The following is a 24,256-nucleotide window of genomic DNA, read 5'->3' on the forward strand; positions in this document are numbered from 1 at the left end:
AATACTTTGCTTGTCCTGTGTAATTCTGAGGGAACTGTGAGATCCTCTGAAATACGAACTGCATTTATTTATCTCAGAATCATTAATAAGAGATTGCAAAATGCCATGCACTAGAAGGTGGTCCAAAAATAAAATTTAAGTAATTAGTAATCTTACAAAATCATTACCTATTTTTTCTATTTTTAATATGTAGCCACATTCCAAAATATTATTTCAGGGGCCCATAAAATTCATAGACTAGAATAAGACTATTGATACATTAGAGGAACTTCTGCAGCCCAAAGGGGGTTTATCAGAATGGAAATACTTGATTTGCCTAAGAGTAGAGCTGTGTGCTTAAGCACTACTGGCTAAAGTAACAACAGGTAGGATCTCTGAAATTAAGTTAGCATTGCCTGGGGATAGCCTGAGAAAATTATCAAAGAGGACCTAGTAGAATACTTGAGTTCCTAAAGCAAGTCAGGACACAGTCATGGGCTATTAACTGTTGCATTGCTATATTGAGAAACTAGAAACCAAGCTGTTACAAAAGCATACCTATTTAAACATGATTTGATTATAATAGGAGATAACACATCAGTGTTTTCTGTGTAGCTCATTATTTGCAAGTCTGTAGTTCCTTATAAAAAGAATAACAGAACAATCTTATAGAGGTGATAATGTTATTAAATGACTAATGTGCAGTTGTAGTGTTTGAGGCATTCCTTTAATATATTGAATATATTATCTTACCAAATTTATGGGTCTGTCTAATCATGTATCTGTGTCACATCATGTAATGATTATGGTATTGTAATATATTTGTTTGTATCTTAGGTGTAGCATTGATTTATTACTCTTAATTTTCAGAATTTCCCCAGATTTATGTATGTGCTTCTATTTTTTTCTGTAAAATTTAGAAATAGTTTTCTAGTCAAAAACTCCTCTGTCAGATGGGGGCAAGATTCAGAAGAAGTAAGAGATCCTGTTTCAACCAGTCCCCTAAAGTGAGCTAATTATCTACCAGAACACTCTGAACACCCATGAAATCAGCCTGAAATGTAGGATGATACACTTCTGGATCTCTATGGGGGCAGAAGATGCCAGTCAAGAGGTAAAGCAAATGGGAATTGGACTTTTATCAGAGGATAAACAGAAGGGGGAGGGAGCTACCAGAAGCGACCTACTGGAAAGTAATACCCCAATATGAAAGTGCCCTGTGACTGGGGCCCAGCATTAACTTGGAATCTGGTTAAAAGCACTCAAAAAGAGCAAAATGTCTTAAGGGGCAATTGGTGGAATGTGGCAGTCATGGGCATGGGCCTAAGCCCACAGACCCAGGACAGCCACCACGGGAAACCACCTGTGCCAGAGAAAGTGCAGCAAAGCCTTCAGACCATGGTCCCTGAGCCAGGGATTTTCTGCTGCTTGCACCAGCGCTGGACCAGGCACCCTCCACGTGTGAGGGAGTCTGATGTGTGCACCAGCTGTCGCTCTCTAGAACCACAGCCTTTTGCACTCTGCATGTCCACTGCATGACCCAGGACTGAACCCCGGCTCCCCGCCCATCCCTGAGAGTGCTCTGAGCGGGCGCTAGCTGGTGGGTGCTAGAACCCGCCAAGAATCTGAATACTCCCAGCCTGGGCATGAAAATCTCAGCATGCTATCTTTGGTCTACAGCAGTCCTGGCAAAGGCAGCCACTGGAAATGGGCTCCCTGGACCAATATCGCTTGTGGTTTTAGTAGCATGGGGGTGCAGAGACAAGCAAGGGCGCTTTGTGCAACCCCTGAGATGGTGGCTGGGGGCTCGCACAGCCTGTGGGAGGTTGCAGGGCTCAGTGGATTTTGCAGAGGGGGAGTCTGTGTGTTCTGAACCACCCAGAGGGGAGCAGTCTGAGGCTTCTCTCTGAGATGGAGATCTGGACTAAGTTTCCTTTCTCCTAAACCTCTGAAAAGCCACAAAAATCCTCCAAAGAACAAAAACCTCCAGAGAACAAAAGCTTGAAAAACCAGTTTCCACAGAGCCCAGCCCCTTGATAGGTAGCAGGAGGACTCAACCCAAGCAAGACTGACTGAAAAACAACATGGCAGGACCCTCCCCTAGAAAGTCAGCTGAAAAAACAAGAGGACAACCACCAGAGGGTCCCCATAAAACTGTAAAACCCCAGTATCAGGGGAAAAGAAGATATTAAGCTCCTGGTATTGGCCTAAAACCTATATATTTTATATACAACTTTTATTTTTAATTCGTTCTCACTATTCTTGTTCTTTTTAATTTTTTTAACCTATTTACCATTACAACAAGAGGTTCAGTAAAGCAAATTCCATAATAACCTTTTAACTTGAACTTTTTTCATACCTATACCTGTGTTTTTCTTTTTCTTTTCTATTTTTTTAATATACATATAGATATAAGCTTCAAGGTAATCCTTTATCCCTAATCAATACTACCCCTATATATAAACCAGTTTTAATCTCCCATTATCTCTGGAATGTTGAGTCCTTTAACAAAGATATCAAGATACACCCAGGAAGAATTAAAATAACCTTCCTTGACCACATCGAGGATTTATAACCACCCTCCCATCTTTTTCTTCTATTAGTGTTTCTGTGTATTTGTTTTTGTTCTGGTATTATATAAATCTTATCCTTGGGCTTTAGTTTGGCTGGGTTCTTTCTTTCTTTCTTTCTTTCTTTTTTTTTTCCCGTGTCATTTACTTTTGTCAGTCTTCTTGTTTGTCTGTTTTTGTTTGTATACCTTATAAATCTTACCTTTGGGGCCCATTCTGGCTGGGCCTGGGTGGTCATCGTCCTCATCATTGTCTTCTTCTTCTTCTTCTTCTTCTTCTTCTTCTTCTTCTTCTTCTTCTTTCCTGTCTCTTTCTCTCCCTCTCTCTCTCTTTTTTCTTTTTTCTTTCTTTTCGGTGGTAACTTCCAGTTGCTCAGAATGTTCCAGGGTGCACCTTGCCTGGATCACAGTTGATATATTCAGCTACACATCCCCTCAAACACCTCTCAGCAAAATGACTAGAAGGAGAAATGCCCAACAGAGGAAAAATTCAGAGACTGTGCCCTTTCCATCAGAGCTATTGGACATGGACATAAACAGTACATTGGGAAGGGAATTCCAGGTAACAATTATCCAGACAATGATGAGGTTGGAGAAAACCATTAATGACATCATGGAATCTAATAGGGCAGAAGTGAAAGCTGCCAAGGAAGAAGTTAAAAATGCTATCAATGAGATCCAATCTAATCTAAATTCTCTAACACCTAGGGTAACTGAGGCAGATAGGATTACTGATCTAGAGGACAAATTGATAGGGAAAAAGGAGCAGGAGGAGGCCTGGAGCAAACAGCTTAGAAGCCATGAAAACAGCATTAGGGAAATAAATGACACCATGAAATGTTCCAACATCAGAATTATTGGGATACTTAAGGGAGAGGAGAAAGAAAGGAGATTAGAAGATACAGTTGAACAAATTCTCCAAAAATATTTCCAATCTGGGGAAAGGAACCAGTGTTCATGTTCTAGAGGCAGAAAGATTTCCCCCCAAGATCATAGCATTTAGAAAGACCTCGACACCTGATTACTAAACTGATGAATCATAATCTTAGACAGAAGCTCTTGAGAGTAGCTAGTGGGAAGAGATTCCTTCTGTACAGAGGAAGGTCCATCAGAATAATGTCAGACCTGTCCACAGAAACCTGGCAAGCCAGAAGGGTCTGGCAAGACTTATTCAAGGCACTAACTGAGAAGAACAGGCAGCCAAGAATACTTTATCCAGGTAGGTTGACATTCAAAATGGATGGAGAAATAAAGAGCTTCGAAGACTGGCAAGGTTTAAAAGAGTATGTGACCACCAAGCTGGCACTACAAGAAAAATTAAGGGGGCAGGGCGCTATAAAAGAAAAACCTAAGAGTGTCCTAGAACAGAAATTTACAGAGACAATATTTAGAAACAAGGACTTCACAGGCAACAGGATGTCAATAAAAATGTATATTTTGATAATCACTCTCAATGTGAGTGGCCTAAACGCTCAATGAATGGCCTAAACACCCCATAAAAGAGCACAGGGTTGCAGATTGGATTAAACGACAGGACCCGTCCATATGTTGTCTACAAGACACACATTTTGAACTTAAGGATATATCCAGACTGAAAGTGAAGGGATGGAGAAGCATCTTTCATGCCAGTGGACCTCAAAAGAAAGCTGGAGTAGTGATTCTCATATCAGATAAATTAGATTTTAAACTAAAGACTATAGTCAGAGATACAGGACACTACATCATTCTTAAAGGGTCTATCCACCAAGAAGATCTAACAATTTAAAATTTTTATGCCCCCAATGTGGGAGCAATCAACTGCATAAGACAACTGTTAATCAAGATAAAGAATCATATTTACATGAATGCATTAATAGCAGGGGATCTTAACACACCTCTCTCAGTAATAGATCATCCAAACAAAAAAATCAATAAAGAAACAAGAACATTGAATGACACATTGGACAAGATGGACCTCATAGATATATACAGAACACTCTACAAGGAATACTGATTCTTCTTAAGCTCACATGGAACTTTCTCCAGATAGACCACATACTGGGTCACAAATCAGGGTTCAACTGATACCAAAAGATTGAGATTATTCCCTGCAAATTCTCAGATCACAATGTTTTGAAACTGGAACTCAACCACAAGATAAAGTTTGGAAAGAATACAAACATTTGGAAGCTAAAGATCACCTTGCTTAAGAATGTTTGGATCAACCAGGAAATCTAAGAAAAACTTAAACAATTCATGGAAACCAGTGAGAATGAAGACACCTTGATCCGAAACCTATGGGATATAGTAAGGCGGTCCTAAGAGGGAAATACATAGCCATCCAAGCCTCCCTCAAAAATTAAAAAAATCCCAAATACACCAGCTCTTTTTATACCTTAAACAACTGGAGAATCAACAAAAAATTAAGCCAACTCCACACACAAAAAGGGAAATTATCAAGATTACAGCAGAGATCAATGAGATAGAAAGTAGGGTATAGCAGAACACATCAATGAAACTAGAAGCTGGTTTTTTAAAAGAATCAATAAGATCAATAAACTAATCAAAAGAAAAGAGAGTGGCCCAAATTAATAAAATTATGAATGAAAAGGGAGAGATCATGACTAACACTAAGGAAATAGAGACATCAGAAATCATTATCCACAGTTGTATGTCAATAAGTTAAGCAACCTAGACAAAATGGATGCATTCCTTGAAACCTATAAACTTCCAAAACTGAATCAGGAAGAAATTGACAATCTGAGTAAACCAATATCTACTAACAAGATTGAAGCAGTGATCAAAAAACTCCCAAGGTTTTTGGAGCCCAGGACCTTATAGATTCCCTGGAGAATTCTACCTAACTTTCAAAGAAGAAATAAAACCTGTTCTCCTGAAACTGTTTCAAGGAATAGAAACAGAAGGAACATTTACAGACTCTTCATATGAAGCCAATATTATCCCGATCCCCAAACCAGGCAAAGACCCCACCAAAAAGAATTTCAGACCAATATCCCTAATGGATATGGATGCTAAGATTCTCAACAAGATCCTAGCTAACAGGATCCAACAGTACATTGAAAAGATTAGCCACCATGACCAGGTAGAATTTATTCCAGGGATGCAAGTGTGGTTCAACATTCGCAACTCAATCAATGTGATAGAGCAAATCAATAAGGGGAGAGAAACCACATGGTCCTCTCCATTGATACAGAAAAAGCATTTGACAAGATACAGCATCCATTCCTGATTAAAACAATTCAAAGTATAGGGATAGAGGGAACATTCCTCAACTTCATAAAATCTATGAAAAACCCATAGTGAATATCATCCTCAGTGGGGAAGAGGTACAGACTTCCTTTTGAGATCAGGAACATGACAAGGATGCCCACTCTCCCCACTATTGTTCAACATATTAATAGAAGTCCTAGCAACAGCAATGAGACAACAAAAAGAAATAAAATGTATTCAAATTGGCAGCAAAGAAGTCAAACTCTCTCTCTTTGCAGATGACATGATACTTGATATGGAAAACCTAAAACACTCCACCCCAAACTACTAGAACTCATAACAGCACTTTAGTAATGTGGCAGGATACAAAATCAATGTACAGAAATCAGTTCCTTTCTTATACACTAACAATGAATATATAGAAAGGGAAATTAGAGAATTGATTCCATTTTCTATAGCACCAAGAACCATAAGATACCTGGGAATAAACCTAACCAAAGAGGTAAAGGATCTGTACCCAAGGAACTATAGAACACTCATGATAGAAATTGAAGAAGACACAAAAAGATGGAAGAGCATTCCATGCTCATAGATTGGAAGAATAAACATTGTTAAAATGTGTATACTGCATCGAGCAATCTATGCTTTCAGTGCCGTCCTGATCAAAATTCCACTGGCATTTTTCAAAGAGCCTGAACAAACAATCTTAAAATTTGTATGGAACAAGAAAAGACCCCAAATTGCTAAGAAAATGTTGAAAAAGAAAAACAAAACTGGGGGCATCACATTGCTTGATTTCAAGCTTTACTACAAAGCTGTGATCACCAAAACAGAATGATACTGGCATAAATACAGACACATAGATAGTGGACTAAGTAGAGAGCCCAGATATGGAGCCTCAACTCTGTGGTCAAATAATCTTCGACAAAGCAGGAAAAAATATACAGTGGAAAAAAGACAGTTTCTTCAATAAATCGTGCTGGGAAAATTGGACAGCTACGTGTAGAAGAATGAAACTTGACCATTCTCTTACACCATATACAAAGATAAAATTGAAATGGATAAAAGGCTTCAACATGAGACAGGAATCTGTCAAAATCTTAGAGGAGAACACAGGCAGTAATCTCTTTGACATCAGCCATAGCAGCTTCTTTCACGATACATCTCCAAAGGCAAAGGAACAAAAGCGAAAATGAACTTTTGGGACTTCATCAAGATCAAAAGCTTCCGCACAGCAAAGGAAACAGTCAACAAAACAAAGAGGCAACCCATGGAATGGGAGAAGATATTCACAAATGACACTACAGACAAAAAGCTGATATCCAAGATCTATAAAGAACTCCTCAAACTCAACACACACAGAACAGATAATCATGTCAAAAAAATGGGCAGAGGACATGAACATACACTTCTCCAAAGAAGACATACAAATGGTTAACAGACAGATGAAAAAACGTTCATCATCATGAGCCATCAGGGAGATTCAAATCAAAACCACATTAAGATACCACCTTACACCGGTGACAATGGCCAAAATTAGCAAGAGAGTAAACAACAAGTGTTGGAGAGGTTGTGGAGAAAGAGGAACTCTCTTACACTGTTGATGGGGATGCAAGTTGGTGCAGCCACTTTGGAAAGCAATGTGGAGATTGCTTAAGAAATTAAAATAGAGCTACCCTATGACCCTGCAATTGCACTAGTGGGTATTTACCTAAAAGATACTGATGCAGTGAAAAGAAGGGCCATTGTATCCCAATGCTTATAGCAGCAATGGTCACAGTCGCCAAACTTTGGAAAGAACCAAGGTGCCTTTTAATGGATGAATGGATAAAGAAGATGTGGTCCATATACACAATGGAGTATTATGCCTCCATCAGAAAGGATGAATACCCAATTTTTGTATCAACATGGATGGGATTGGAAGAGATTATGCTGAGTGAAATAAGTCAAACAGAGAGAGTCAAGTATATGGTTTCACCTACTTGTGGAGCAAAAGAAATAACTGAGAGGACATTGGGAGATGGAGAGGAGAAATGAGTGGGGGAAATCAGAGGGGGAGACAAACCATGAAAGACTGTGGACTCTGAGAAACAAACTGAGGGTTTTGGAGGGGAGGGTGTTGGAGGTTTGGGTGACCCTGGTGGTGGGTATTATGGAGGGCACATATGCATGAAGCACTGGGTGTGGTGCAAAAACAATGAATGCTGAAAAGAAATAAAATAAAATGAAAACAAACAAAAAAATAAAACAAAACAAACAAACAAAAACCCTCCTCTGTCACCTTTACTGAGTACATTGGCTGTATTGATTAACATAGGGAGAACAGACATTTTGTTCTTTTGAATCTTCCTGTTTATAAACCTGAGATATTTTTAAACATTATTTTGGAGTCTTTCTCTTTATCTATGTATTTATTTATTTTTGTATTGTTTGGATTATCTTGGATTTTCTAATTATCAAAAAAATTGTTGGCAAGTAATAATCATTAAAACTCTTCCTTTTCTATTTTTATATCTATTAGTGTATCTTCTTGCCAGATGATATTGACTGGGACTTCCAAGGGCCGAATAATAATAATGATGGCTGAAAACCATCTAGATTCTGAATTCAATGGCATTGCTTCTACTTTTTCTCATTTAGCATGTGCTAGCTTTTTGTTTGTCACTTTATATATGCTTTCCATTAAAAAATATATCTTCATGTTATTATTTTGTTTAAATTTTTCTTTTGTACCCATTACCTAATGATCATTATTACAAAATGTATTTTTAGAATGATTAGAAATAGAATAGCACATGTTTCTTTTCTTCTTCTTAGAATGTTTGCCTTGCCCCATTTTCTGACTGCTCATTATCTCTTAATGTCCTTTTTTGGTGGAATTCCCAGCCTTATGATAGTCATCCCACCATATTTGTATCTAGAAGAGTTAATTATTGGGTGAGGACCAATTAAAGGCTAAGGTTTAGGTCTAGGACCAATACTCCCATCAATACACCTACCCCCAGAAACTTTTCAGAAGTCAGCGACTTGAGTATTCAGAATCTTTGTAGAGTTCATTTTGCCATCAAAAGTATCTAGGATGTTTTGGCTATCACACCTGGTAGCTTAACTTCAAGACTTCTTCAACTTTCCAGTGATTTAACAAGCAACTCAGTGGACTTTCTGTTAACTGACCACAAACAATATATGTCTGTTAAATTAATTATCCTGAATCTACATAATTTGGTGGCAGATATGAATAGAAGCAATTCACTTTCAAAGTACATTTGGGAGTCTGAAGTTGGTCATTTGGCCTTACTTGGAATTCTGTCACTTAAAAGCTACATTAACCTATGTGATTCGTGGCAGTCTATGGCATGCATTGACAAAGTAGCTAGATTATTACCTATCTCTAGAATAAAGTCTAAAGGAAACCATTTCCATAAAAAAAATATAAAAGACATGAGGAATCCAAGGAGTATATGTGATGAGCTGGTTTCTTCCATCTATACTGGACATCTGTTTTTATTTTTCATCTTCTATTTTATTTTAATTCCAGTGTAGTTAACATAAAGTGTTATTATTTTCAGTTATACAATATAGTGATTCAGCAATGCCATGTATATTACTCAGTGTTCATCAAGATAAGTGTACTCTTATTCCCTTTCACTATTTCACCCATCTTTCCACCTACCTCCCCTCTGGTAACCATCTGTTTGTTCTCTATAGTTAGGAGTCTGTTTTTTGGGGTGTGTGTGTGTGTGTGTGTGTGTGTGTCTTTTTTACTTTCTTTCTTTCTTTTTCTTTTTCTTTTTTTTTGTTGTCATTTGTTTTGTTTCTTAAATTCCACACTGAACATCTTGAAGAAAGAGAATGGAAAGCACAAACTCCCAGTTTCTCTGATCATAGCATTTCTGTGACTACATTTAAAGAATTTCTTATCAATTACATCTTCTTGGGTGATGCACCTGAAAGTTTAAATTAAAATTTGATCCTGTGAGTTTATGAATTACAGTGCCTGCTGAACTCTGAGCCTATCTATGGTAGTTAAATATAAGGCTATACTACTTTGATGTAAGCTCTAGTTCTGCTATTTTCTAACTTTGTAATTTTAGGTAACTTAACACCTCTGTGCTTCAGCTTTCTTCTTTGAATAATAATGCTTCTTTATAAAATGTTATGAAGGGTAAGTGAACTAATACATGTGACATGCTCAAAATAGCATCTGAAATAGGACTTACTCTATGAGGTTTAGCCATTATTAATTATAGAACTTATTATATCATGTTAATTTTAGATAATTAATGAAGTGTATAAAAGAGTATTAACATAAAAACGGAGATGTCTGCATGGGGGTAGGTAATTACATTGTTGGTATACTCCAAAACCCCACTAACCACACCTCTCTTGTCAATTGAAACAACCTTTTTTCCCCAGGATCTCATGAAGCTGTTTTTGCTTTACTTGAAGACTTTATAAGAACCCCTGGAGCAGTCAAATCTTCTCATGCACACCTCCACTAACTCTAATTTTATCATTTTACACAGATATATAATGAGTCTGAGAATCTAGCATTCCCCAGGGGGCCAATTATAAAGTTAACCTTGGGGGAAAAAAGTAAAAGCATTGCAAAGCTTTTTAATTTATATTGGGAAAAATAATCTATGAATACTGTTTTTAAGTATGGATTCTGAAAGCATTTGACCAAAGAAAAAAAGAGTTTTAGTCTAGTAAAGCTGTTTTTTTAAAGAGTACATTGAAGATTTCATATTCCAACTAGTAATAAATAAATAAATAAATAAATAAATAGTTCTAGTTGTTTGTTGACAAGCTCTGTGTTCAAAGTTATCTCTTACTAAGTAAGGATGAGATGCCAGAAATTCCTTGGCCTAAGGTAGTGGAAGAAATAGGAAAATGTCTATTTATGACTGTCAAAATAGTTTTAAGACATGCAATCTACTCCTACCTGGTTCCTATCTAATGTACCCAGAGATGGTTTACAAGGTACTGATTTCATCAAAGCATTAAGAATTGCATTTTTATTACATTGATTATATTATCGAGATGTATTACGGTGGCATTTATTTTTTAATAAGAGGTATTGCTAGTGGATTCTACTTTTTAAGTGGCTTCCCTGAGCTTATTTGGGATGATATAACCATAGGGTAGTAGAGGCCAAAGAATTTAATTTAAATGAAAAACTATTAGCATGTTATGGAGTTCTTGGGACTAAGAAAGAGATAGGTAAATCATTAAAGTCCAAATGGATTATAAAAAAGTAAAGAGTTACAGAAAACTAACAAAACAAAACAAAAAATCTAGATAAGGGAAGTAGAAGTCTATCTTGAATCCTTATAAAAGGAATTTAAAGGGGCATCTGGGTGGTTTAGTTGGTTAAGCATCTGTCTTTGGCTCTGATCATAATATCAGGATCCTAGGACCAAGCCCTGCCTGGGCTCCCTGCTCAGCAGGGAGTCTGGTTCTCCCTCTCCCTCTCTCTCTGTCTACCCCCATTCTATCTTATTCCCTCTCTCTTTCAAATGAATAAATAAAATCTTCCAAGGGAAACAAAGCAAAAATGAACTATTGGGACTTCATCAAGATAAAAATCTAGGGGTGTTTGTGTGGCTTAGCCAGTTAAACATCTGCCTCTGGCTCAGGTCAGGATCCCATGGTCCTGGGATCTAGCCCCGCATCAGGCTCTCTGCTCAGCGGGAAGGCTTCTTCTCTCCCTCCCTCTGCCTGCCACTCTGCCTACTTGTGATCTCTCTCTCTCTGTCAAATAAATAAATATTTTTTAAAAAGATAAAAATCTTTTGTGCAGCAAAGGAAACACTCAACAAAACCAGAAGACAACCTACAGAATGGGAGAAGAGATTTGCAAATGTCTTACCAGATAAAGGGCTAGTATCCAAACTCTATGAAGAACTTATCAAACTCAACACTCCCCCACCCCCCTAATACGGTCAGGAAATGGGCAGAAGACACGAACAGACATTTCTCCAAAGAAGACATAGTAATGACCTACAGGCATGTGAAAAAAAAAAAAATGCTCAACATCACTCAGCATCAGGGAAATAACAAATCAAAATTGCAATGAGATACCACCCCATGCCAGTCAGAATGGCTAAAATTAACAAGTCAGGAAACAACAGATGTTGGCAAGGATGTGGAGAAAGGGGAACCCTCCTACACTGTTGGTGGGAATGCAAGCTGGTGCAGCCACTCTGGAAAACAGTATGGAGGTTGGTCAAAAAGTTGAAAATAAAGCTACCCTACAACCTAGCCATTGCCCCACTAGGTATTTACCCAAAGGATGCAAACGTTGTAATCTGAAGGGGCACCTCCATCCAGTGTTTATTGCAACAATGTCCACAGTTGCTGAACTATGGAAAACGCCCAGCTGTCCCATAGACAGATGAATGTATAAAGCTGTGGTACACACACACAGATACACACACACACGAAACACACACACACACAATGGAATATTCCTCAGCCATCAAAAAGAATGAAATCTTACCATTTACAATTATGTGAATGGAACTAGAGGGTATTATGCTAAGTGAAATAAGTTAATCAGAGAAAGACAACTATCATAAGGTTTCACTCGTGGAATTTAAAAAACAAAATAGAAGATCATAGAGGAAGGGTGGGAAAAAATGAAATAAGACAAAATCAGAGAGGGAGAAAAACCATAAGAAATTCTTAACTAGAGGAAACAAAATGAGGGTTGCTGTAGGGGAGGTGGGTAGGGGGGTGGGGTAACTGGATGATGGTCATTAAGAAGGTCACGTGATGTAAGGAGCACTAGGTGTTATATGCAACTGATGAATAACTACGTCTGAAACTAATGATACACTATATGTTAACTAATTAAATTTAAATAAAATGAAATATGAAATAGTAGAAACTTAGAGTAGCTTACAAAATTCTCAGAAATGGGTCTGTTCACAATCCTAGAACCGCTTTAATGAGTTTTAATCCAGGTAACAAAGTGAAATCCTATGATAACTAAGTATATAATATATAAATATCCATTTTTACTTTTCCCAAAGAGACCTGTCAAGTGTGCACTATGGTAATTGTTAGGGATTTCAGGGATTATTCGCTTTAAGTGAATACAGATTTTTTGGGACCCAGGACAACTTGTATTCCATGTAGAGGGCTAGCATGGCCTAGTGATAGAGTTTTCACTCATGATTTCTGCACAGCTTGTCTGTCAGGCTTCAAACCGATTCTTTGATTACTTTTCCGGTGGCTGAATATAGAATTTTACTAGATTCACTTGGCAATTGGTATATTGTCCAAATTAGCTTACTGTTTATGGAGTAAGGTCTATTATGCTAGAAAGGAGTATACGCCATATAGGTCAATTGGGCCCTAGACATCCCCCTTTGGTTCACATTTTTTTTTTTTTTAAGAGAGCAAGAGAGGACACGTGCATGCATGTGCTAAATGGGGTGGAGGGCAGAGGGAGCAAGATAATCTTAAGCAAGCTCCACACTTAAGGCAGAGCCTGACAAGGGCTCACAACCCTGAGATAACTACCTGAACTAAAATCAAGAGTCAGACAGGTAACTGACTGACTGAGCCACTCAGGCACCCCTAGAAGATCCCCATTTAGTTTTCTTTTGTACTGTACAGTATATGGGTAGGGCTTGGGAAATTACTGTGGATTATAAAACATTTAGTCAAGTGGTGACGCAAGTTGAAGCTCCTTTTCTAGATGTGTCTCTATTGTAGTAAATTAATATAGCCAATGCTATTTTATTTATTGCTCTGGAAGTTGCCTTGTTTTTTTCTTCTAAAATAAATTAAAATACCATTGATGGACTTATATTTTAGGACCTAAGGCTTCTCTAAATAAGGTACCATTTTTCTTAGAAAAAATTTCAAATATTAATATAAAGTTGATAAAATATTTCTGAGGGCTACATAAGGAGATGTACAAATTTGGGGTTCTGAAATTTAAACTTTGTTAACTTCATTAGAAATCTGCCTCTGATTACATCTTCACTCATTTGCTTTAGGATTCAATGAACTCTTTGCTCTTACACAGTTTAGTCTAGAGGGGGTGGTCCAGTAAATGATGATCTGAAGACGTTGTGGTAATAGATACTAGGGGAAATTGAGTTGATGTTTTGTTGAGGGACATGTGTGCTACAGGGCGGAAGGTAATTCCCAAGAAAATAACTGTTTAAGCTTATCATCTCAATCAAATTAGGGAGTTCTGTGGCCTAAAAGATATTAGATAACTCCACTAAATGATATTTTCAAGATAGTTACAGAATCATTTCTGCATGGTCTGCATGGGTGAAGATAATAATAAACCTTTCTCCTATTTTCTCCCAATGCAAATGTGCCTTAAATTTGCCTTCTTCTAGTTACTAGAAACCTTATTGATAAAGGTGGAATTTCAGCTGTGTTACCAGGCAGCATTGTTTATGGGGAAAGAAAAGAAAAGAAAGGAAGGGAGGAAGGAGGAAAGGAAAAAGAAAGGAAAGGAAAAAAGAGAGAAAGAGAGAGACGGACACACAGAGGTAGGGAGGGAGGGAGAGAGGTATGAGGGGAAAGAAGGAAAGAGGAAAAACTGATTACTAACTTGAATCTGGGGGCTCCTGGGTGGCTCAGTCAGTTAAGCGGCTGCCTTCAGCTCAGGTCATGATCCCAGAGTCCTGGAATGAACCCCAGGTCTGGCTCTCTGCTCAGCAGGAAGCCTCCTTCTTCCTCTCCCTCTGCCTGCCACTGCCCCTGCTCATGCTCTCTCTCTGTCAAATGAATAAATAAAAATCTTTAAAGCAAACAAACAAATAAAAAGAGTGAATCTGGACTAGGGGACTACTATAACAACATTAAAAACCTGGATAAAGACATAGCTTTGGGTTTTCCTGAGCTTGGTGATTTTTCTAAATGCATATGTTCCTTTTTTGGTAAATTGGAAACGAAGCCCTTGAAACTATGAGAAGAGATATTAATTCCTCTATGAAGCTTGGGATTCCTTAGTCAATGTGACTCCCCTCACTGCTCCAAGGTCTCATTTCCTAATGTTCAGTTAATGCTGTTGGGGCTAATAACTAGCCCCTGGGCATCTGCAAGGATTCCCATAGAAGTGTTCTTGATACTGGCACACTGGGTTTCCTGTTTTGTATCATTCCATAAATCTGAGAAAACTAGTGCTAGATTTGGCCTATTTCAATTTTTGAGTTCGAAATATTCAGTTGAACCTAAAATTGTCAAGACTGGTTGTTGCAGTTGACATTTCAGGAATTAGAGGGCAACATATATCACCTCTGGGCATATAATTCAGAAAAATTTATTAAACAACCTGGAAGTCTGCCAGGTTTGAATATAACCCAGAGGACAGAAGGCTCTTCACTGGGTAGAAACTGCAGTGTGTCTATAACCTGCCACTTGGTCCTTTTGTATCAGCTGATCAAATGTTGGTAAGCACATAGAAGACCTGAGATGCCTAATGAGAATGTGCCACATTCTAATCAGAGAATTAGAGAGGAGACTTATAGAGTATTGGAGCAACACCTTCTTTCATAAGTATTTTTCCTTATTTTGAAAAATATCAGTGTTTGCTCTTGGATTAGATGTCATGGGTCACAAGGTGATGATGTTACTTAAGCTACCAATTATAAACTTTGTATTATATAACCCACTAAGATAACTATTATTATTTTAATAAATCTTTTTCTTTTATTGCCCTTGTACATATTCTGTTGTGCTTTTCTAATATATTTAATATAGAATATAATTTCGTTGTAGGCATACCTTGCTTTAATGCCCTTCATTTTATGTACTTCACAGATACTGTGTTTTTTACAAACTGATGTTTTATGGCAACCCTGTGTGAGGAAGTCTGTTGCCTTGTAGGACTTTTATAATTAGAGAGAAGCTAATGCCTCATTTCAAAGCTTCAAAAGATAGGATGACATCCTTGTTAGGGGCTGGTGACTTTAAGCTGAAGCCAATGCTTATTTACTATTCTGAACATTCTAGGGCCCTTTAAAATTATGCCAAATATATTCCATTTGTATTCCATAAATGGAACAACAAAGCCTAGATGACAGAACATCTGTTTACAACATTAGTCAGTAAAACATAGTTTACTGACTATTTTAAGCCAACTGTTGAGACTTGCTACTCAGAAAAAAGGAATCTTTTTCAAATATTACTGCTCACTGACAATGCACCTGACCACCCGAGAGCTGTGATGAAGATACACAAGGAGATGAATGTTGTTTTCATGACTGCTAACACAACATCCATTCTGTAGTCCGTGGATCAAGGAATCATTTAGACTTTCAAACCTTACTATTTCAGAAATCCATTTTGTAAGGCTGTAGCTGCTATGGATAATGATTCCTCTGATGTTTTGGACAAGTAAATTGAAAACCTTCTGGGAAGGATTACCATTTTGGATGCCATTAATAACATTTGAAATTTATGGGAAGAGGTTGAAATTCTAACCCTAGTGGATGAATTGGAGGGGTTCAATACTTCAGTGTGGAAGTGACTATAGGTGTGGTAGAAATAGAAAGAGAACTAGATTTAGAAGTGGTACCTGAAGAGGTTATTTAATTGATCAATCTCTTGAAGAAACCTTAATGGATGAGGAGTTGCTTCTTATAGATGAGCAACAAAAGTGGTTTCTTGAGATGGAATCTACTTCTGGTAAAGACCCTGTAAAAATTGCTGAAATGACAACAAAGGATTTAGATTATGGCATAAACTTAGTTGATAAAGCAACAGCAAGGTTTGAGAGGCTTGACTACAATTTTGAAAGAAGTTCTGATGAGACTAAAATGCTATCAGACATCATCACATGCTCAGAGAAATGTCTGAAATGTCCATGTCACATGGACAGAGAAATTGTCCATGAAAAGGAGAGTCAGTCCATGTGCAAACTTTATTGTTGTATTATTTTAATAAATTTCCACGGCCACCCTAAACTTCAGCAACCACCACCCTGATTAGTCAGCCGCCATCAACACCGAGGCAAGACTCTCCACCCAGCAAAAAGACTATGATTCAGTGAAAGCTTAGATGATGGTTAACACTTTTTTAGCAATGAAGTTTTTGTTGTTGTTGTTGTGTTTTGAGTTTTGTTGGGTTGTTGTTGTTTGTTTTTTGTGTGTTTTGTTTTTGTGTTCGTTTTTGTTTTTTTAGTTTTTTTGAGAGAGAGGGAGAAAGTGCTCGTGAGTGAGGTGGGCCGGTTCAGTTGGAGAGATAGAGAGAATCTCTCAGAGGCTGTACTCGGGGCTTAGTCTCACAACCCTTGAGATCATGACCTGAGCCAAAATCAAGAGTCAGATGCTTAACCAACTGAGCCACTCAGGTGCCACAGCAATAAAGTATTTTTTAAATTAAGGTATGCACATTGTTTTTTCAGACATAATGCTATTGCACACGTAATAGACTGCAATATAGTGTAAACATAACTATTATATGCCCTGGGAAGCCAGAAAACTTATTTGACTTGCTTTATTGCAGTGGTCTGCAATGGAATCTGCAATATCTTGGTGATATGCCTATAGCAATAGACAAGGCTTTAAATTGTCCTCTGAACACTAATTTAACTATGTCAAGATCCTGATATTTAGGCTTTCATATTATTCTAGGGTTATTTTTTATTTAGCTGCTTGTTTATATTTTACATTTAAAAATATTTTGTTTGTTTGTTTATTTTAGAGAGAGAATGAGTGCAAGTGAGAGGAAGGAGCAGATGGGGAGAAGCACAGGGGGAGGGAAAAGGAGGGGGAAAGTAAGTGGACTCTGTGCTGAGCAAGGAGCCCCACTTGGGCATTGATCTCATGATCCTGAGATCATGACCTGAGCTGAAACAAAGAGTAGGATGCTCAACTGACTAAGCAACCCGTGTACCCCTATATTTTAACCCACTGAGCCACCCAGGTGCCCCCCGTGTACCCCCATATTTTAATTTGACCCAAAATATGTTTAGGAGGGAATCTGGTCTGTTTAGTGTAAATTCCATGAACGAGAGCCTTTTCTGATTTCTAGTTTTTATTACTTTCATTTTAAATTTTCTTAATTTTTTCTTACATTGTTTTAAGGTAGTACCATTGACACAACTTCCTATATTCATTTTAATTTACCTTGTAGCCTAATTATGATCAATTTTTATGAATGTTTCCTTACTTCTGAAAAGTTTTATCCTCCTTTTTGTATGTGTTCTTGATGTCTACATAATTATTTTGTGACTTAGTCTCTTTGTATTCTTACTTTATCTTTAATTTTTTACTTTATCATTGAGGAAATTGAAGTCTTACACTACTAAAGTGTTGCTATCTACTTCTCTATCTCCTGTATTTTTTGTTTTATAATATTTATATTGTTATTAAGCTGTAAAAATATTAAATCATATTTTTAAATAAATTATAGTCTTAAGCATCATAATTAGAGTTAGATAAGTTGTTAAGGATGAGGCCCTGATCCCATGGGATTAATGCTCTTATAAAAAGATACACCAGAGAGCTTGCTTGCTTTCTGCAAGCAACTCATGTGAGGAAATGGTGAGATTGTGACCATCTGTTAGCCAGGAAGAGTTCCCTCACCAGGAATTGAATCAGCCAGACCTTAATCTTGAACTTCCCAGCCTCTAGAGATATGAGGGAAAAAAAAAAAAAAAAGGTTTATTTAAGTCACCCTGTCTGTGGTCTTTTGTTATGACACCCTAAGGTAACTAACATACTTACAAGCTTAGAATCTAGTTAGGGAGACAGGTGCCTAGGCAGGGTCACTATGGCTTATATACCTTGGCCAAAATTTATGTACTCTACAGAGTGAATTCAACCCTATTAGAGTTATGTACCACAGCAGCCATGTTGTAGGAATAAGATAAGATGATTTAGGGAAACAACCAGCAGTCCATAACAATTAATTACTTCAGATTTTAGTGTCATTTTATTTTAAACATGCATATATGTTTATGTATACACAACCATATGTATAAACACAGGAAATATATTAAGCAAAAAAGAATGGAAATGGCCTACATGGCATTTACTACACACTGCTCCATAGCTTAGAAAGTTTGTCTGGGAGTCAAGAGCTTCTAGGACCTTATGACTATCCTTCATTCAACCGTGGAAGAGCCTACAGGCATTCTTCTATCAGTAGCAAGAATAGGAGGAGAAACCTGAATCAGCAACATTTCCTTCCTTAATTTGGTATAAATTCTCATTACTATAATTTACTAATATGCTAACTTCTAACCTCAGACATTTTCTGAATCAGGTTTGCTAAATACTGTGGAGAATAACTATCTTTCAAATAAAATAGTTTTGATTTTTTTTTTAATATGGCAACATGATGACAAGGTACCTGCACAGTCATTTCACCAACCTGTAAAGGCAATAATTAGCATAACACCCAACTTGGATCAGATCCAAATTTTACATAGAGATTCTCTGTATTGTTTTCAAATATGTTAACTTCTTGGAAAGCAGAAATGCCTAATAATTACTATGGATTTTAATGGAAAGATTTATAAAACTAATGCCACAATCTTTAAGTCAGTAGAACATCAAGAGTTCAATTAGGGATGTTGAAAGCAAAACTCCCATTTTCATTGTGCCTTCTGCCCTAATTAGGGGAGGAACTGATTATCCTGGAAGATACTGAATGGTGTGAATGCAGCCCCAATTTTTCTGAATATGACTGTTTAGCAAGTTTACTTTTAAATGAATTAATTAGGGGATGCCTGTGTGGCTCAGTCAGTTGAGTATGCCTTCAGCTCAGGTCGTGGTCCCAGGTCCTGGAATTGAGCCCAACATCGAGCTCCCCACTCAACCCTCTACCCCTCCCCACTCTTCATGCTCTTTCTCTCTCTCAAATAAAACAAGTCTTTAAAAAAAAAGAAAAGGGTATTATTTTAATTCTCCATTTCCTTTAGAGTGCAACAAAATCAAGTAATTACCTGCTGCCTTTTTTTTTTTGTCTTTTTTTGTAATATTTCAATGCTCATTGTTGAGGGAGGTTGAACATTTATTAGATAATGTATTTATAGGAGTTTCAAGTAGGAAAATGATTAGTACCATGTACCAGGTTACTTATAATTTTCCTTTCACCCCAGGATAAAGGTAAATTTGTTTAACCTTACTTTTCATCAGTCGAGGAGGATAACAACTCTTCTGTCTCTCTGACAGGAAGACAGGGTTTGTCCTGAATACATAGCCTTCCTGTGTGATTCCTTTGCCTCTTCTCTCTAGGAAGCAAACTAAGAAGTTCTATCATACAGTGATACGATAAATCTTTCTCTGATAAACGAAGGGGATTCACTGCTATCACCTTCAAAAAACTTATTTTTCCAGTGACTTCTGAGATTGATTGCCATAATGTTTTCTTTTTCCTAAAACAGTCAGTACTATTTGAGGTTCATTGTATTGGGCTGCAGTTCTACCCACTTTTTAACATGTTTTTCATGGATATTTACCTATGTCCTAGTTTTTCTGAAAAACGAAAGTTACATTTTTACTTCTCAACTTTTTTATAAGTAATAAAAGTAATACAGATATTACATATTTTCCTAGGAAAAGAGAAGGAAATGCTGCTGCCTTCAAATGATAGGCTGTCTAGCTTCTTGAATTCAAATATATACCTCACTTAATCTATACACTTCTTCTTTTTCCAATACCCATATCTAATTGTTTTTTATCTAAGTACTACTTTAGTAGAATGCTATATGATATTGATATATAGCAAGCTGATTTTAAATCAGTTCTAAATAACATACTAGTTTCTCTATTTTTAACCGCAATAAGTTATCACAAACTTGGTAGCTTACAACAACACATGTTTATTTTCCTGTAGTTCTGAATAACAGAAATCCCACATCTTCCTCACCAGGCTAAGGTCAAGGTGTCTGCAAAAGTATGGTAATTTTGCAAGGATAATTTGTTTTACTGCTTTTTCCAGCTTCTAGAAGCTACAAATATTGCTTAGTTTTGGCTTCTTTCTTCATTTCAGAGCCAGAAAAATAGTATATCTCTGATCTTGTTTTCATTGATATATCTCTTTCACTGACTCTGACCTCTTTTCTGCCACCCTCTTCCATTTTTAAGGATGCTTTGATTACATTGGGATCACCTCAGTAATCCAGGATAATCTTTGTATTTTAAGGTCAACTGCTTAGGAAAATTAATTCCACCGGCAACCTTAATTTCCCTTGGTGGTGTAACCTATAGTGGTCAGAAGTTCTGAGTTTTAGGACTTAGGTGGGGGGGGGGGAGGAGAGGTACTGTTGTTATTCTTCCTACATGTTTCTGTTTTAATTTGAATTTACCTATCATGCATGTCTTAAGACATGTACTTTCCGGTCTATAAGCATATAGTGCTTACTTTTAATTATTTCTATTTTTAGTTAAATATTCAACTAAAAATTGTTAATATTTCCATTTTAAATTAGAAAATGGTTAACATTTGTGGTAATTCCTTGATAACTTGAAACTAATATATATTATCTCTATATAAAGAGTAAATATTTTTCCATAAATACTTAAAATCAAGCTATTCATTTTGTTGCTTTAAATTCTCTATTTTGTATTAAATATTTAGCTTATTTATCTCATTATTACTTTAAATAGCATTGATCATTTTCTCTTCCATCCTCTTAATTTCATGTAGTTTTAATATCCCTTAAAAATATTTTACACTTAATATTAAATTCAATGCATTCTTAACTATATGTGCATTTATCATTCAAAATTTGTGGCAGAGATTGCTTGTCATCCCAGAGATCCAGTTTCTTTTAACTACAGTAATAGCACACCTAAATTGTCAGGTGGGGATTAAATGGGAAGCAGCTAGTAATCCACCAGTAGCAGTAGCTAGCATTCCCACCATCTCAGGCTAGTACACACTCCTTCTCTTTGGCTAGAGACTTGAAGAGGACACCCTTAAGAGGTTTGCTAAAACTTGACACCTAAACAAAACAAGACAAAACAAATTTAACTTTAAATTCTCTCCTCTCCCCTTCCCTTGTGGGAGACTGAGATCTCTCCCCTGTTTTTTTCACCTGTTTTAATGCTGCAGAGTATTGATTGGGGCTTTCCTCTGGCTGGTGACTTAACACAGCCTCAGGTGTTTTACAAATGGGTGGCATGCCTATTTTAAGGTAAAACAGCTGTCTTTGGGCTCAGAGATGGAGACCACCCTGGAACAAGCAGAGAAAGAAGAGTGGGGGCCTCATGTTCTTGGTTGAAGAGGGATAGCTTTCTGAAGTAGAAGAAGTATGCCTGTTGTTGAAGTGATTTGAAATTAGCATGGAGTGAAGGGGGAAAGAGCGTGGCCAGCTATGAGGATGGAGCACTGGGGTGGAGTGCTAAGGAGACGATAGTCTGGTCTGGTTACTGCCAGCTTCCTGGGGGAGGAGAGGTTGTTCTTAGTTGCAAGGGGCCAGCTGCTTGGCTGCTAGGGTTGGTAGCAGGGGGGAAATGGGTTATTTAGGCTTTGCCCACTGATCTTTGTTGCTCACCTTAGTGGGCATTTCACTAAACACCATTCCTTCCCAGGGAAGGTGGAAGGAAATTAAAAGTGCATATCCAGGCAGAGGAACTGATGGTAGAGTTCGGGTGTCCTTCTTCCCCAGTAAGTATACAGGCTCACGGGATTTGGCTGCTCAGGGTCTCAAGTCTCATGTGACTCCAGCACCTTATAAAACTAGCTCACGCGTTTTGAAGAGTGAACAAACTTGCTAAATAGATGTTTGAATGCTTCCCTGGGGAAAAGGAGCCATAGATCTTATCAGATTGTCAAAGAGTTCTGTGTTCTCAGGTTTCAGAGCTTTTAGGTGCCTTCGACCTGCCCTGTTTAGACAGTGTCCTGCACAGACCACAGTGCTGAATGGTGCGATTCTGGAACCAAGTTGATTGGTTTTTGAATCTTGACTCTTATCTCTTATTAGTGAGTTATACAAATCTCTTAACATCCCTGTGTCTCAGTTTCCTTATCTGTAAAAGAGGTTAACAGAAAACTTAGCTTCATAGGGTTGTTGTGAAGATCAAATGAGTTAATCCTTGTGAAATTTTCCATCTATGCAAAATTGTCACTTCTCCCCATTGCCCAATGAGGTGAGCAGGTCAGAAGTTACCTTCTCTCCATTTCTGCTGCAGAAGAATGGTGAAGAGCTTGGTACCAGAGCCTCTGGTTCTGAGTGTGGATGGGCTCTCTAACTATCCAGCGAAATCACTGCAAAGAGGAAGTTGCTTTCAGAGGTGGGAGTGCTCCATTTTAGAGAAGCCAGGAAATAAAGCAAATCTAATAGTAACAACAAAATTAAATAAATAGTCAACTGAAATATAGGCTGTTTATTGTATCTCCCTGGCATAAAGATAGTTGTGATCTTATGAGTATGTTCTAGCTAATGGAACAAGAAGCATGTGTCCTTAAAGCCAAGGGAAAGGGGAAATGGCCCTTCTTCCTTTTCTGAGTCCTACTTAGAAAATGATATGTTGTGTGGATAACTATTTTGATGAGAATGAAAACCATATACTAGTACAAGAGAATGAAAACACTAGTTCTCCAGCATTGAAAGTGTAGCTGAATTATTCCATAATATTGCTGCCTACATATTCATGTTGTGTGGCCAGTTGGCATGCAACAGCCTCAAACTGACAGCCCATCCTAGGAGCACATGCCCTAGACAATAGGCTACAGAGTCACAAGAAAATATGAGTTCCTAATATGACTTCCCCAAAGACCCTTGTGATTTAATTTAATTTAAGACCCTTTAATTTAATTTAAGTTTTAATCTCCCCTGCTTTCCAGGGCCTTAGATGAGCCTTCCGTTAGATAAGACCCTAATCAAGCTAACCAAAAATCACACTCACTCTTTTTGGTTTGAACTGGTCAACCTGGCCTTGGTCTGGTAACTTAAAGCACTCCACTCTCAGACTTGGATAAAGTCAAATGACTCAGATTCTGCCTTGCTTTCTCTGCCAGCAACTTGACTTAACCTCCCCTTGTGGACCCTTGATGTGTGTGTGTGTGTGTGTGTGTGTGTGTGTAAGACCTGTGAGTAGTAAACTTCTCTATTTCACTTTCCTTTGTACTCTTTTGTTGAACTGTGGCTTCTTAAATACTATGCACAACTGCTGTGCTAAATTTGTTCTGCCTGAGGTTACAGTATGGATATTTACAAGGTCATGTAAAGTCATTTTTTAGCTACCTAGTACTGGTAATAGAGAGAATACAGAGTCAAAAAGTGTTTAATGGTCATGGAATTATGTTTATATATCCTACTAGAGGGCCAGAATTAGAATTAGAAGTAGGAGAGGATACTGAGGTAGTCTCCTTGGATGCAAGATTTAAGGTGGCATCAAAAACTTCAATAGTCAAAATAAATAATGATATAAAATTTTAAAAATCAACATTAATATAAATAATTCATAATGAACAACTATAAAACAGAAACTATACAAATATTAAAGAAGGACAAAGTGTTTATTACCTTAAAATATTGTTTTGGGGAATAATTTTTTTTTAAATTTT

This window comes from Neovison vison, chromosome 13, assembly GCF_020171115.1.
Source record: "Neovison vison isolate M4711 chromosome 13, ASM_NN_V1, whole genome shotgun sequence".
Taxonomy (NCBI): domain Eukaryota; kingdom Metazoa; phylum Chordata; class Mammalia; order Carnivora; family Mustelidae; genus Neogale; species Neogale vison.